Source organism: Perca flavescens, chromosome 7 (assembly GCF_004354835.1).
Source record: "Perca flavescens isolate YP-PL-M2 chromosome 7, PFLA_1.0, whole genome shotgun sequence".
NCBI lineage: Eukaryota > Metazoa > Chordata > Actinopteri > Perciformes > Percidae > Perca > Perca flavescens.
The window spans coordinates 12,559,618-12,569,274 of record NC_041337.1 but is presented as its reverse complement, the minus strand read 5'-3'; the positions used below and the strand labels follow the sequence as shown (position 1 = coordinate 12,569,274).

General features: G+C 39.4%; 1 protein-coding gene across 2 annotated transcripts in view; it reads left to right on the top strand.

Moving 5' to 3' along the window:
* The first annotated feature begins 405 nt into the window (after positions 1 to 405).
* The window catches only part of dlgap4a (discs, large (Drosophila) homolog-associated protein 4a), an 81,529-nt gene continuing 72,277 nt past the window's right edge, over positions 406 to 9,657 (top strand). Inside the window, exons 1-3 of one of the 2 annotated variants that reach the window (XM_028583717.1) lie at positions 406 to 441; positions 910 to 972; positions 2,198 to 2,304. The gene's annotated coding sequence lies outside the window, so the exon portion shown is untranslated. Of the gene's footprint in view, positions 442 to 909; positions 973 to 1,963; positions 2,041 to 2,197; positions 2,305 to 9,657 lie in introns of those variants that run through there. The other variant, XM_028583718.1, reaches the window with a different exon arrangement.

Sequence of the window (9,657 nt, the reverse complement as noted above, 5' to 3'; positions counted from 1 at the left end):
CCTTTTAGTACTTAAGTACAGTAGTGAAATAGTTCTACTTCGTTACTATACAGCTCTGGGCTCGACACAACATGAAACTTTGCTCGAAATATCACCAGGGGCTCTACACCTTAACGAAAGCATTGACAACATTGTTTACTAAAAAGAAAGGTTTCGAACAACTCACCGTAGCTCTTGTTGTTTCCGGCCGCAGCCATTTTATCAGTCAAAAAACAATCGATTTCCGAATGCAACATAACAGGGAGGAGAGTAAAGATGGAAAGCTCCTAAAGCTTATTTCCATATAAATGCACGGATTATTTCTTCTTTTGTCGTTATTGAAAAACAATATTGACCTTGTAGTTGAAAAAGGAGCCTCATATGGAGTCCGTTCATTCGCATTTTAATATCAACTCGTTTTGACTGCCGAGGTGGTAGCGGCCGGAAACAACAAGAGCTACGGTGAGTTGTTCAAAACCTTTCTTTTTAGTAAACTCTGGGTACACAAACAATGTTGTCAATGCTTTCGTTAAGGTGTAGAGCCCCTGGTGATACTTCGAGCAAAGTTTCATGATGTGTCGAGCCTTCTTAGTGTTTAAAAAAAGCTATTTTGGGGCTAGCATAAAAGTTTCCCTAGCACTCCCAAAATACCATCCTAAATATGCTTTTAAATGAAAGTTTGACTTGGGTACATTCACAAGAAGATTGCATTTTGGCGAGAGTTACACTTTAAGTAAAATTATGAATGAAAGACTTAGAGTATTTATACACTTTGGTAATACTCATTTTACTTAAGTCCAAGGTCTGAGTACTTCTTCCACTTCTGCCTCTTTCACGTTAGACATTAGTCATTTGAGTCATTGTAATGATAAAAAAATAGTCATCATAACCCCTTAGTTAGTGTTAATGTATATTTTATCAACAACATAGGCTTTTTCAAACTCCATCGGCTGATGAAGTCCACAAGATGTGGTGAAAGCTCCAGACCAAATAGTAAGTGCACTTATTCTTGTTTGAGGTCCAGAATGAAGCTCAACATGTCTCCGTGAGTTTGGAACACATTTATAAAGTTTCTCTCTGAACCTGCCATTTGTGTGTAAATACATGTTTTATATTTTAAGGATTTGTTTAATTTAATCATATCATTAAACATAATTACAGATTGTTCCGTGTTCTCAAACATCCATTAGCCGGCCTAAATACATCATTTACAGATGCTTCTTAAGAAAAGACATAGGCCTATTTATTGACAAAATAGCCTATTTTAGTCAACAGCACATTAGTTAAAATGTCCTTATATCTGCTGACAAACACATTATAGTGTGTTGTGAACTATTTATTAAGTGCTTATATAGGCCCACTGCTTAAATTACCACTGAAACACAACCCACCAAACTTGTACTTGAGTGTTGTAGCCTACTCTTGACGTCAGTAGGCTATTTCTAAAATGCTGTCTCTACCCTGTGGCTATTTTTTTCTGACTCACATTCACATACTTCATTTGAAAGGAACATCTCAAACAAAACTGCTTGAGTCCATAAGTCAGTCACTCTTACAGTGTTGATCTGAAACTCCTGGTGGATTAAGTCGATTAGTTGATAAATTGATTTAGACGATCTTTGAGTCAAGCAAAATAAGCAATTTGAATATGACACTAGGAAAACTATAAAATTAATCGAGACAATAATCAGCAGATTAATCCATGACAGTCCTTATTTCCCCTTTAAACGTTGGCAACCTCTTTAAACTCTCTCCTTGAATCATCAAAGAGCATCCCTCCTCAGCCGAACACACACACACACACTACAGAATCAAAAAACACACGCGCATGTTGCCTCTCTCTGCGCAGAATGATTCATCAACCACCGTTTGCTCACGAGACATTAATTTCGGGTCCGACTAGTTCATTTTCGGAGCTGAGTGTTTTGTCGTGGGCCCTCAGATGCCCCCACCCCCACCTGTCTCATCCCGCGTCTCAACGGAGCAAACGCTGCTGCTGCAGCATCACCGGCAGCCTCCAAACTGCGTTTCCCCTGCCGTGATGGATCCCTCTGTAAACCGGTGAGCTGCCATCAAAAGACCGGCAGACTGTGGGGAAGGGCGGACAAGCAGTGACCGCGGCGAAAATGTGTCATACATCTGAGGGATAAAAAAAAAGAAAAAAGAGAGACATATTTCTATCAATGTTATAGGACCGTCTTGTTTACCTTCCCGACAGATAAACAGCCGGGTGACAGTGATATTACGGTCGACATGTAAGAGCTGGATAACTAATTGCTGTGTGACCGACACCCATCTGCAGCTGATCACAATACAATGAAAAAGGTAAGCTTTTTGACACGTTAAGGATTTACATCGGGCGTTGCGGGGTTTCGGTCCAAAAAATTGACGGCTCGATCGGAGCTCATCAGGCTGCATTGTTGCATCGTCAATTCCCCCTCTTGAGTTGAAATTGACGATTTGCCTGTTTTAAATAGCCAAGGTATACTCTTCACCTGTCGACTCATGAGTGTGTCTGAAGCTGCAAGATGCCGAGATGTGACTTGTAAATGTAATGCCAACAGCCTGGTTTAATCATGAATTTGACTCTGGACTTGAGCGGGCTCCAGACTGCCAAAGTCAGTTTACTAAGACAATGACAAGTAGAATATATTTGAATCTGAAACATTTGGAAGTGATAATACACTACTAGCCTATGTGTAGCCTAACCTAATCTGTGTTTGACAAAGTTATTAAATCTTTGCTTTCATGATTTCTTTTGGGACAAAAAACAGAAAGTGAATTTAGAGTTTTGAAAGGGGAAAACAGTCTCTTTTGAAAACAATTGGGCGCATGTATGTTAGCTTTTAACTCGGTGCAGATTTTGAATTAATCAGCATTAAATTACCATTTACTTGAACTTGGTTACATTAGTTTCTTTCTGGCTTTTGATGAGTATAAAATGAAAACCACAGCAGCATACTCTTCACAGCATATCTCTCCTTTGAAGTTTCATCCCACTCACTGCTAGAATAATTAGATAATATAACTGTTTTCTGGTATCTAAAATGTTAGTATGTGAGAAACATATTTCTGGGGGCCCATGTCAGCTGGATCCCTGGCCATAAACCAGCACACTTCTCTTCTGATGCTGAGGATGAGGCTGCATTCACGGTGGGGTTTGATCGATAGCCGGCTTGTATGGAGGCCTGTCTTTCAGTTGTAGTTGTTGAACAGGAGTCCCTACAATTAAAAGCCTGTTTTGTTAGTGAAGGAAGGCTGATTAATAATGGATCTGCAGCTCAATGGGACCACAAATCTATGGATGGCCCACTGAAGGATGTCAGTGTAGCAGTCTACAAGCCTCTGCTGCTGGGTTTACACATCATAATATAGGCTGAATAGTAAATACTCCTTTTTCTTTTTCTTTTTCGTTTTTTGGAACCTGTTCACATCATAAATTTGTACTGGACTGTTTGTTCTTATGATAAACAGCTAGATAATACAAGCATACAAACTCAGTAGTGAGCAGTACAAACAGAGTGCTGCAAAAGCTCCTGTATAAAACAGCTCCGTTGGTGGTGGACTGTAGGCTCTCACTAAGGTGTCAATGTCATATCTGCTGCCAAGGAGCCAACAGCCATGATAATAGTGTTCTAGAAAGTTTGAAGAAAACCCAGCTGGCACTGATCCAGGATGGTGGGTGTTGAAAAAAAAAACTGGCTTAGTCAGGGCTACTGCAGGGAGTGATTAGACAAGATGCTGTACAGCATCACACACATCAGTATGACGTCACAGGGCACTTTAAAAAGTCTTTTCACACCAAGACCCTGTAGAGTCCTGCACTAACTGAAGCAGTGATGTGGCAACGGTGATACTGAATACGTTAAGTTGACATTTAGATTACGGTCATGCAAATTGTCTGCATGAATGTTTGAAAAACGTCTGAAAAGGTTGAAGTTGGTGGTTTGTGCCACTACATTTCAAATGGAAATATTGTACTTTTTACCGTCTGTTTCAAGTAAAAGTCATGCATGCAACTTAATTACTTAAGTACAAGTGTATAAGTATTAGCATCAAAATATACTGAAAGTAACAAAAGTGAAAGTAGAATTATGTAGAATGGCCCATTTCAGAATAATTTCTTATTATTGGATTACAATTAGGCTATATTCATTATTTTAATGTTGCAGCTGGTAATTGGTGGGGCATGCTGGGTGGCTTAATCTATTATATTACATAATGATTTTTTAGTTGATTATATTTTGTGTTGATAACCTGGATCTTCAAAGTAACTTGTAACTAAAGCTGCCTAATAAATGTAGTGACTTAAAAAGTGCAATATTTTCCTCTGAAATGTAGTGCAAAATGGATAAAGTAACATAAAATGGAAATACTCAAGTAAAGTACAAGTACCTTAAAATTGTACGAAAGTACAGTATGAGTAAATGTACTTGGTTACTTTCCACCTCTGCATTTATTTGCCAGCTGTAGTCCCAGATTACTTGATGATTTTATATGCAACACATATGATCAATTTATAAAACATGACACATTGTATCCAGTATACAATGCAGTTCAAATTAGCTCCCGCTCAACCAGCTGCAACAGTAAAATGCACTTCCACATTAATGCATCAGTAACAATTATCCAGTAATATAATGGACAACAGTTTACTTAGCATCCAAACAAAACATTTAAACGCTTAAAAAAAGAAACTACATGTTCCCGGTAGTGAACATCAGTGACTAAAATAGAAGAAGAAAAAACATGTGTGGGTGCATAAATAAATGAATCAGTGCATACAGAGAATAAAAAAACTATTAAACCCAGTTACACTATTTAATCCTTTTGAAATAAAGAAAGAGTGACTGGCACTATATTTACATAAATGTGTATATGCATATGTATATGGTGAAATATAGTACTTACTATATGTAGCTGTAGACTGTTGAATTTCTTTTGATAGTATAGGTAGTTATATTTTACTGAGAGCACTTTCACTAAATGGAGTATTTTTTACATGGCTGTATTGCTACTTTCACTTAAGTTAAAGATCTGAATAGTGGCAGCAAAGAGAGCACAAGTGTTAAAATCTTGTGTGTCTGACTTATTGTGTTAGAACTTTTGCATTATAAGGCTTCCTGAAGTATGACTGCCCATGCTGGGTCGCATTAGCTGTACCATGAGAAGAGAAAGAGCAGAAATGTCACAAGGTATTGGCCTAATTGGCATTTCTATGAACATGGACTCTAAAGCCCAGTCTCTTTTCTTCTTCTTCTCTTCTTATCTTTTCTGTTTTATTAACTTGCTGGCTTTCCTCTGTCTCTCGACTATATCTGCCGTACAGTATGTGGTGGGTGTAAGGTCAGTTGACAAACACAACAAGATAATTACAATATAGCAGATTCAACAACCTTTCATGTCACTCGTCACGCTGTGTTATATTGAATGATGTAGTGCTATAACTGAGTCAGTATGGATTATTTAGCTTGCTATGTTATTATGTCTGCTCCGGTATGAACCTTATGTTATCAATGGAAAGGAGAAAAGCCAATACTAATGTGTGTTTACCGCCTGTGTGACTAAATACAGTAGATATATATTTTCAAGCTGTTGTTTCTCTATATTTACCATAGCAACAAGCCATCAGTGTACCTTCAGTTTAGGCAGAAGAATGGCGCTCTGAGCTCAGCCATGTGTACACTTCCTTCTTCCCATTGCTGACGTGACTTAGTGCTCCTGATCTGATCAGCTATTGTCTCATCGTCGCCTTCTCAAATTTGTGGATAAAGAAGACTCGAATGGAGAGCAAAATGTGATTTGGTCCCTTAGAAGAACGGTTAATCTCGCTCTATATTACTTCTACAGAGAGAGATTTTATGACCTTGGTAATGCAGCTCTCAGTCCATCTCATGCAGGAGCTGATGAAGTGTTTGGAGGTGATTAAAGTCGGCCTCCTCTGATGCTGCTCTGGGCTGCTGAGTCAATCACCTTTCCTGCTATCAAGTCACTGTGCTCAACAATCTGCTCCTCTCCTTTCCTTTTCTCTCCCCTCCTTTTGCCTACTCTTATCTCCCCACCCCCTGTTTTTCTCTCTCCTCTCCTCTCCTCTCCTCTCCTCTCCTCTCCTCTCCTCTCCTCTCCTCTCCTCTCCTCTCCTCTCCTCTCCTCTCCTCTTTGCAGTTTGTTTCATGAACAAAAACAAGGACAAAGCAAATGATACACCTAGAACACTACGTCACATCAAATAACTGTCTTTCCATGGCATCGCAGTATTCGTCAAATCCAAGTTGTAACATCTCACATTTTCCACTTCTTTTATAAGAGCTCAAAATAGAAACAACTGTTTTACAGTAGGCTCCTGACAAGCGTCTTGTTATCTCCCTCCATGTGTCATTTTACAATAAGTCCCTGCCTGGGCTGCGTTCACTGAATAGATCCTCTGACACGAATTTGCATCTTAAGTTGAACGCTTCTCACCAGGGATGATTAATCAGCACACAGCAAATAATGAGTCTGTGTCCCCTGGTGATTAATTATGTCTCATGTGTCCAATGTGGGGGAGATCCCAGCAACAGCTGTTTGTACATGTCAATGTTTTCATGGCAGTCCATATTTTTCATTCAACGTCCGAAGAATTATAGCTCTCTCGGGATAATAATACATTAAAATTGGGTTTAATGGACTGGATTTGTTGATGAAGATTTAGTTTATTGGTTCTGCTTGCAGTGTACAATCAAATGCAATTAAAAACGTATTGATACGGACAAGAAATAAAACAGCCTTGATGGAGAAGCTGCCTAACATAACAGAGAGAGGCATTTGCTGTGTGAAAGAAGAAGCAACACAGAACAGCATCAAGGATGCTGCGGAAATAATGCAGGGTGATTTTCAAAGCTCAGGGATATTTTGTTTTGCCACCAAAAAGAGAATTTCTATAACCTTTGCTTGAATTTCTGGGGCAGTTCTTGGTGATTGTGTCTGTGGGTGGTTTGTGTGTATAAATATGAAAATACGTTTTGGACAGGGATAGAGCTCACAGGGTTTCATTGTAATATCCTCTGCCCTTGACTCACAAGTTGGCTTTAATTACTTCCGTGTAAATATAAGACAACTGGTGTTCAAAACAGCCTTTTGCCTTTTGAAAACCTGCTTCCCTCTGGCAGGTCCAAAACAAATGCATAAATAAATTAATTCACATACATATTCCAGAGAACTGCAGGGTGGCAGAAAATGCTTGGCCATCAACACACTGACTTTAGTGTGTTGATGGCCAAGCATGTGGGAACATTATGGTAAACAAACACAAGCGTGCAGACAAGATGGAAGGAAGATGTGTCCTTTATTAGGAATTCTTATGAAGTTCTTGCTGCATTGTGCAGTGAAAAAAATCAATTCCTGCCTCAAACTGCCTGCAGCAAGATTCCCTTTAATCAATGCCAGGTTAGATTGATTGTGTCATCATTCATTTCATATATTTTACTCTCTGACTACTGTTTGGTTAGCTGAAATGTTCACATGTGTGCACAGACAGCAGACTAGATAGGGAGTCAGAGAGCAGATCTGAGCCCTCTGAAGATTAACACCATGGGATGGCTGCCTTCTGGCTTCTGCCTCCGAATACATTCACTCAAACCGAGACCTGACCCCGGTTGTGTCACAGCCCCGGCCCCGAGTACCATATGGACACAACATCTCTGTTATCACGCCTGTTGCCATCGCTGCTTCTCACTCACAACACCAGAAGATTGTTTTCACCTTTTGACATGCATGGCTCCCTATTATTTCACAGATACCAGTATCAGGGTCCCACGGATCAATAGAGATAATTAACAAATCTGACCAAGACCGATATAGATTTGTAAATGTGCCTGTGATTGTATTCTTTATGCAATGATTGGCTAAAATAGATACTTCTTATTCATTCCACAAGATATTTGAACTAAAAAGGTATAAATCGCCAAAGCCAAACTGCACCAACTCTTTTGTTTGTCAATGTTCAATAAAGATAAGAAAGACAAAGTTTGTCCTGAAGATTAGAAGTTTAGCTTTAAAGGTCCCATGGCATGAAAATTTCACTTTATGAGGTTTTTTAACATTAATATGAGTTCCCCCAGCCTGTCTATGGCTAGAAATGGGGATAGGTGTAAACCAAGCCCTGGGTGTCCTGCTCTGCCTTTGAGAAAATGAAAGCTCAGATGAGCCCTTTCTCTGCTTTGCCCGCCCAGAGAATTTGGCCAACCCATGAGAGAGAGACATCATGGCTTTCAAACGAGAAAAGTGGCAGTTGGTCAAGGCCACACCCCCACCCTCCACCTTGCCCCTCCCACTCTCCTCCTCAATAGCTACAGACACAGAAATGGCACATCCTAAGGAAAGCTCATTGTGGGACTGGCTCTAGTGGCTGTAGTTCTGCACCAAAGCTGAATTTCGGGAAAGAGACTTCAGATACAGTATTAGGTGACCACTCAGGTCTATATTAAAGCATCCAAAGAGCACCATGTCATGGGACCTTTAAATTCGACCCTATTGCCAGACAACAAAATCCAAATTGGACTCTTCTTAGGCAGCCTTTTTTTTTTTTTTTTTTACTTCCAATGCCAAAATTTGTTTACGTTGTAATCCTAACAAGCAAGTAGTTTCCCACAGAACAGCAGGAAAAAGTAAAGTTGGTTACCCTGCTAAGGAGTTAGATGTCTGAAGCCTGTTGCAGACGCATTTTTGATCACCATCAGCGTTAACATCATTGCGTTTTCCTATGGGTACTTTACAATAAATGCCAGCCTGTGTTTCGCCAGTTGAATGCTTAAAATTGTGCCGGATTATATGCATGCGTGGTTTTCCTGTGAATCCATCATGCTTTGGTGGGTGGTCTGATTCTAGCGCAGGAATGGCGGACTCTCCCAGTACCAATAACAACTACTATATAAAGAGATAATCATTGCATGTAAACACATTTAATGTCTATTGCAGAAAAAAGACGACCATAAATAGTATCAAAAATGGGGTTCATGTCATGCAAATCTTAAGGATTATAACTTTATAATCCTCGCTTGCAATATCTGCACAATGCAATTACGATATGGTTAAGGAAAAGAAGGTTATAGCATTAATACTTGGTTAAGGTTAGTAAAAGATCATGGTTACTGTTAATGAAAACATTAATTGCAAGGATATGATAAGGCACGAACTTTGGTCTCCTGCATGAAAGTCAGACGTGCTACACACCCACTCACCACCCCATCCTCCACACCTTTACTTTCTGCCTGCCTACATAAAAAACAGACTACGTCCTGCATTGGTACTGAACATAGTCACTGGATGTAAGTTGTGAGTTGTAGAATCATTGACATAATTCTGAGGGATATTAGGCTGTTTATAATAGATAGAAAGTTTTCAGTTTTCCCCCTGAACTGGACAGATGGTATCCAAAACACAACATCTGGACTGTGAAAGTTCCTTAACGCCTTTGTGATGTAGATAATTCAACGCACATTAACCAGGAAACTTTGTCACAGTGTATCAAAAAATCTAGGTGTTCATTTGCTAAAATAAATTTCCCCTCTAGTAATTAGGCCTTTAATTTTAAAGAATCTCCTATTTCTCAAGGAGGACACAACCTTTAATATGTTAATGTGTCTCTACTGCAACAGCAGTAGCCCGGCAGTCAAAATCCTACTCCCATTAAATTATTTA